The 7,008-nt window shown below is 38.3% G+C and overlaps 1 non-coding gene across 1 annotated transcript; it reads right to left on the reverse strand.

Moving 5' to 3' along the window:
* Positions 1-256: 256 nt before the first annotated feature.
* On the reverse strand, positions 257-327 carry TRNAG-GCC (transfer RNA glycine (anticodon GCC)). Its single transcript has one exon. It is a non-coding gene; the product is annotated as a tRNA-Gly (tRNA).
* Between the last annotated feature and the right edge of the window lie 6,681 nt (positions 328-7,008).

Raw genomic sequence — 7,008 nt, forward strand, 5'->3', positions numbered from 1 at the left:
AGAGGGAGAGGAGAGGACCCTCACCATATGAATAGTGAGTGACTCCGTCCCTTTAGGGGGCTCGACTAATAAGGATGAGTAAGCAGGCTCGACTGTTAAGGAGAGGACCTCTGTAATTGCTCTTATCACCTATTGATTAAGATGTTAACCCTCCAAGATCAATAAATTAGCCGCCCGTACCTGTCCTTACTTGTTGTTGAGGAGCTGAAGGGACTGGGGATACATGAACTATTCTTTTTTCATATTCCATGTGAAGGGCGGGTAGCGGGGATCGAACCCGCATCTTCTCCTTGGCAAAGAGAAATTTTACCATTCAACCATACCCGCATTTGAGGAACATTGATGTCCTCGGTTCCGGCAAAGGAAAAGAGAAGAGTCAACATGATATTTGAAGAAACCCTACTCCAAGAAGATGTGAAGATCATGTCAAGACTACAAGAGGCAACAAATCTAATCAAAGGCTTCTGGGACAGAATAACTTTAGAAGTACATCGAGAGAAAGCTATGCAGATAGTGTCAAGTATATAAGAGGAAATGGATATCATCAAAGAATTCTGAGGCAAAATACTTTCAGAATTGCATCAAGGTAATCATCATTTCCAAGATACCAAAATTTATTTCATGGTTATTGTTATTCCTGCTCAAATTTTGGACACATGGCTAAGCACTGCAAAGCATATGAAGATCCCTATCAGTTCTCCAGAACAAGATTTACAAAAGGAAACTATACTCTCTCTTTCAAGTTTAAGACTTAGCGCTTCAAATGTCATAATAGTGGACATGTGCCTCGTGATTGTAACTTATCTAGGGTTCCTAAACAAGCTCAAAGCATGACTACCAATCCAGAAAAGAAAGTTACACAAGTATGGAGAAGGAAGAAAATTGGATCCAAAAGTCTCTTGAACACTCCAGCCAACAACACATGTTGATTTAATGAAGACATCCTAGAAGATGTGATATTCCAAGTATTTGATGATAAGACTCTGCCAAAAAAAAGGAGACCATGCATACTGTTGGGTGTGGAGCCTAATTATCTTCTTTATTCAGAGGTATCACTGGATTGGACCCCATTTCGTAATGTGGTGGTAATGCCGCCCATAAAATGTACATCGCTAAGGGGGTACAAGGGGGGGCAATGGTGATTATTTGGAGCCCCCCTTGGCAGAGGATCGAGGACAGCATGCCCGAAGCTAAAAATAGAGGTAAAATTGCCTTGTAAAATGTTGTAATTTCGTAGTCAATCTAGGTCGTTCATGAGGCGGAGATCTAACGGTAGAAGTTATGTTTAATTTAGGGTTTTTTTGCCCTAGAAGGAAACCCCTCACTATGTTTGAGGGAATTGTATTATGTCTATGTAGATTTGTATTCTGAGTGAGAAAGAGAGAGGAGATTGTGTGAGAGTGAAGAGGGAATTACATTGAATCTGTTTTAGGTTGTATCTCTTTAGTTTGTTGGATAATATAAAAGGAAGGACTAGATGCTTCTCTATGGATGTAGTCCAAATTGGGTGAACCACGTATATCTTTGTCTCTCTTGTTTTATGTGTTTTCTATGTTTATATTTCTGCAATATTTTATGTGTTCCATTTCTCTGTAATATATAATTTACTAACAACTGGTATCAGAGCCGAAGGTCTATTTCGCTGATAAACTCGCGAGAGAGAAGGGTTCCTAGTTCGAGTGGGAGCAATGGCGAAAGATGGTAGGTTTAGGGTCAAAAAATTTAACGACCAAAACTACCAGCGGTGGAAGATGTAGATGGAAGATTATCTGTATCAGAAAGATTTGTACCTACCATTGATAGGAAAGACAAAGAATCTGACAAGTATGACAAACATAGAATGGGATATTCTCGACAAAAAGGCACTTGGAACAATACGGCTGTGCCTAGAGGCGTCGGTAGCCTTTAATATTTCAAAGGAAACGACAACAAAGGGTTTAATGTTGGCATTGGCCAAATTATATGAAAAACCCTTAGCCTCAAATAAGGTATTTCTTATGAATCATTTATTTAATATGAAGATATCAGAAGGTGGATCTATTGCTGATTGTTTAAATGAATTTAATACAGTTACCAGTCTGTTAAGTTCTATAGGGGTAAATTTTGATGATGAAGTTAGGGATCTGTTATTTTTGTGCTCATTGCCAAAAATTTGGAATGGTTTAGTTATGGCCATTAGTAACTTTGTCTCTAGATCTAGTACTTTAAAGTTTGATGATATTGTCTGTGTAATCCTTAGCGAGGAAATGCAACAGAAAAGCTTTGGTGAGACATTAGGTAATGCTTTGACTGTAGAGACTAGGGGAAGAAAAATGGAAAGAGGAAAGAGCTCAGGATATCGTAGTAAGTCAAGGAAAGGTAGATCCAAGTCCAGATCAGTGATACTATGTTAGAAATGCAGGAAGAAAGGATGCCTGAAGAAAGAATACAAGTCTTAGAAGGGAAAAGAAGGATACACACAACAAGAAAACAATCATGAAGCGAATGTGATAAGTGATGTGTTGCAAGATGCTTTGATTATTTCATTAGAAAATATTATTGATGCTTTGGTGGTAGATTCAGGGGCTTCATTCCATGCCACACCTGATAGGAAACATTTTCATGATTATGTTCAAGGAGATTTTGGACAAGTTCGATTAGGTGATGATAAACTGTGTAAAATCATTAGAATGGGTACAGTTTTCATAAAACAATAGAATGGAAATCAATGGTTGTTGAAGGAGGTAAGGCATGTTCCAGATCTAAAGAAAAATCTAATTTCAACAGGGCAGTTGGGAGGTGAAGGTTGTGTAACTACTTTTATAGATAAAACCTAGGAGGTCACTAAGCCCTCGTAATAGAAAAGGGAGAAAAGGTTGGTACATTGTATTTATGCAATGGTATCTCTAATTATGTTAATGCTTTAACCTCTACAGGAGAAGATATGACATTGTGTCATCATAGGCTTGGGCACATGAGTGAGAAGGGGATGCAGATTCTTCACTCAAGAAATTTGTTGCTAGGTTTGAAGCATGTTGATTTAAAATTCTGTGAGAATTGTGTTTATGGAAAACAGAAGAGAGTCAGATTCCTTAGAGTTGGGAAAGAAAAGAAGAGAGAAAAATTAGAGCTTGTGCATACAGATGTATGGGGACCTGCCTAGGTATCACCTCTCGGTGGTTATCATTATTATGTTACTTTTATTGATGATGCAACTATAAAAACCTAGATTTATTGTATTCGAAATAAATCGGATGTATTTGATACTTTCAAGAAATGGAAAGCTTTGGTTGAGAATAAGACAGGAAAAAGGTTGAAATGTCTCAGATCAAACAATGGAGGTGAATATTGCAGCAAATAGTTTGATAGGTACTATTAAGAGAATGGAATGCGCAAAGAAAAGACAGTTCCAGGAACACCACAAGAAATTGGTGTGTCAGAAAGGATGAACAAGACAATCATGGAGCATGCAAGGCGAACGAGATTGCGTGGAGGATTGCCTTTACAATTTTGAGCAGATGTTGTAGATATTGTTGCTTATCTAATAAACAGAGGGCCTTCAAGTTCCTTGGATGGTGGTATTCCAGAGGAGGAATGGACAAGTAAAAAGGTAAATTACTCATTTTTAAAGACTTTTGGTTGTGAAGCCTTTGTCCACATTAATAAAGAAAATAGAACAAAGCTTGAGGCAAAATCAAAGAAATGTAACTTTATTGGATATAGTGTTAATGATTTTGGTTATCGCTTTTATGATTATGAAAAACACAAAATCATTAGAAGCAGAGATTTCATATTCAGCGAAATTTTTTTGTATAAGTATCAGATGCAGGAAAAGAAACAGAAAAAAAAAAAAAAAAAAAAAAAAACAGAGAATACACAGTGCTTGATGAGATCACAGAAAAAGTGAAGGTGCCTGAAAATCATAATGATCAACAGCCAGAACAACAACAACAACCACAACAACATCAAGCACCTCAAACGCCTGAAAGTGGTGTTATAAGATCTACCAGGATAAGTAGACCCTCTGAACGATACTCTCCATTATATTATGTATTGTTGACTGATTTTAGTGAACCAGAATGTTATGAAGAAGCAGTGCAGGTAGAAACCAGGAAGAAGTGGGAGCAAGTCATGAAAGAAGAAATGGACTCCTTAACACATAACCAGACTTGGGACTTAGTCAGGTTGCCTGCAAGCAAAACAACATTACAAAATAAATGGGTTTACAAGTTGAAGGAAGAAGATGGAGGTAGAAAAAGGTATAAAGCTAGACTTGTCGTGAAGGGGTTTGCACAGAAAAAGGGTATAGACTTTGATGAGATATTTTCTCTTGTTGTTAAAATGACTTCAATCAGAACTATTTTAAGTCGAGTAGTAGCTGAAGATTTGCATCTTGAGCAGTTAGATGTAAAGACAAACTTTCTCCATGGGGATTTGGAGGAAGAGATATATATGCAGCAACCACAAGGATATCAGGTAAAAGGGAAGGAGAAACTAGTGTGCAGGTTGAAGAAGGGCTTGTATGGCTTAAAATAGGCTCCAAGGAAGTGGTATCTAAAATTTGACAGGTTTATATCTAAACAAGGTTATACTAGATGTCACTCTGATCATTGTGTTTATCTCAAAAGGCAAAATGATGGCAACTATATTATATTGTTATTGTATGTAGATGACATGCTTGTTGCAAGTTCTAACATGCGAGAAATGAATGTGCTCAAAATGAAATTGGCGAACTCATTTGCAATGAAGGATTTTGGTGCTGCAAAACAAATCCTTGGTATGAGAATAACTAGAGATAGGAAGAATCGAAAATTAACATTGTCTCGGAGTGAGTACATAGAAAATGTGTTGAAAAGATTTAATATGCAGAATGGAAAACAAGTTAGTATACCTTTGGCTAGCCATTTCAAACTAAGTAAGGAGGTGTTTCCCAAGACTCGGGAAGAAATGGCTTATATGTCTAAATTTCCATATGCATCAACAATTGGAAGCTTAATGTATGCAATGGTCTGCACAAGGCCTGATATTGCACATGCAGTGGGAGTTGTAAGTAGGTACATGAACAATCCAGGAAAAGAACACTGGATGGCGATGAAGTGGATTCTCGGGTATTTGAGAGGTACCACAAATCAAGCATTATGCTTTGGTGGTTCAAACATTTCTCTACGGGGATATGTTGATATAGATATGGCAGGTGATAGAGATAACAAGAGGAGCACAACAGGGTATGTGTTTACTGTAGGTGGAACAACTGTCAATTGGGTTTCAAAACTGCAAAGTGTTGTTGCACTCTCAACGACAAAAGTAGAGTATGTTGTTGCTACAGAGGCTAGTAAAGAAATGATTTGGTTACAAAGGTTTATGGATGAATTGGGTAAGAAGCAGGAGTTGGGAAGGTTATACAGTGACATCCAGAGTGCCTTACATCTTGCAAAGAACTCTGCATTTCATTATAAGACTAAACATATACATCTCAAGTACCATTTCATATGGTTAGTGTTGGAAGATGGATAGTTGAAGCTGGAGAAGATACACACTAGCCAAAATCCTGCAGATATGTTAACAAAAGTTGTAACCAGGGAGAAACTGAGATTCTGCTCAGTTTCAGTTGGCTTTCAAGTATGATGAAGAAGATGAGAAGCAACTAATTCCAAAGTGGAGTCATTTTCCAGCAAATGAAGTAGCATTGGAGGTTATATAATCAGTCTCCAAGTGGGAGATTGTTGGGTGTGGAGCCTGATTATCTTATTTATTCATAGGTATCACCAGATTGGACCCCATTTTGTAATGTGGTGGCAACGCCGCTCCTAAAATGTACATCGCCAAGGGGGTCCAAGGGGGGTGACAGCAATTATTTGGAGCACCCCCCCCCCCCCCCCCCCCGGGTGGGGGATCGGGGGAAGTGCCCCTGAAACTAAAAATAGATGTAAAATTTCCTTGTAAAATGTTGTAATTTCATAGTCAATCTAGGTCATTCATTAGGTGGAGATCTGACGGTAGAATTTATGTTTAATTTAGGGTTTTTTTTCCCTAGAAGGCAACCCCTCGCTATATATGAGGGAATTGTATTACGTCTATGTAGATATGTATTCTGAGTGAGAAAGGGAGAGGATATTGTGTGAAAGAGAAGAGGGAATTACAGCGGATCTACTGTAGGTTGTATCTCTTAAGTTTGTTGGATAATATAAAAGGAAGGACTAGTGTTATCAGGAAATCTAGTTTCCACTCGGATCTGCTAGTCCCACTAATACTGGTAGCTATCTTAGAAACAAACAAACTAGAACCACTTTCATTTTCCTTTATGAGAAGTAGATAAGAGTGGAATGAAGGACACCAACCTCAGTCTTGCACTTGGTTCCTTGCTTGATTCCTCTCCTTTCTAACAGATCCTTGCCACTTCTCCTTCATCTACCCAGCTTCAAAGAGCACCTGTGGGATCAAAGCAGCATAATACTATCGAAGAACAGAGATCTACAATCATAAACAATATAGGACCAGATATATATTGACCACACAAATGCATATCATCAAACATACAAGAATGTGGAGGAAAACTTGAATAGCTTTATTAATAATCAAGAATAGGAAAGAGGATTAAAACCAATTGTTCTGACCCAACGTCATCCTCCAGCATGAAAGCCCTTCTTTCACCTCATGAAAAGCTTAGATCACCCAACACTATGATATTCCAACAAGAAACCAACAGCACTTCCTTACAAGATACAAAATTCCAGCCTCTGGATCTCTGGGATGAGGGATCCATATATAGATGATTGCAGGGGGGTGAGTCAGCTTCTGGGATTCTAATTAGTGTCCTCTCTCTAATAGTTCTTGATTCCACTTGGATATTAATTATCTCTTACTCATCCCTGGGCGAATTCAGAGAGGCAAGTGTCACAGGAGAAGTTTCTGGAAGATTCCATGATCATCCACCTCGCAAATTGCCTCTGCCATTTGTCCACTCTCACCCATTGCACCCCATAGAAGGGATTTTCAGTATGCATCGCACCTCCCATGTGCATTAGGTGG

Source organism: Pinus tabuliformis, chromosome 3_2, assembly GCF_031772625.1.
Source record: "Pinus tabuliformis cultivar Carrire ecotype Pingquan chromosome 3_2, CPIR1, whole genome shotgun sequence".
NCBI classification, from domain to species: domain Eukaryota; kingdom Viridiplantae; phylum Streptophyta; class Pinopsida; order Pinales; family Pinaceae; genus Pinus; species Pinus tabuliformis.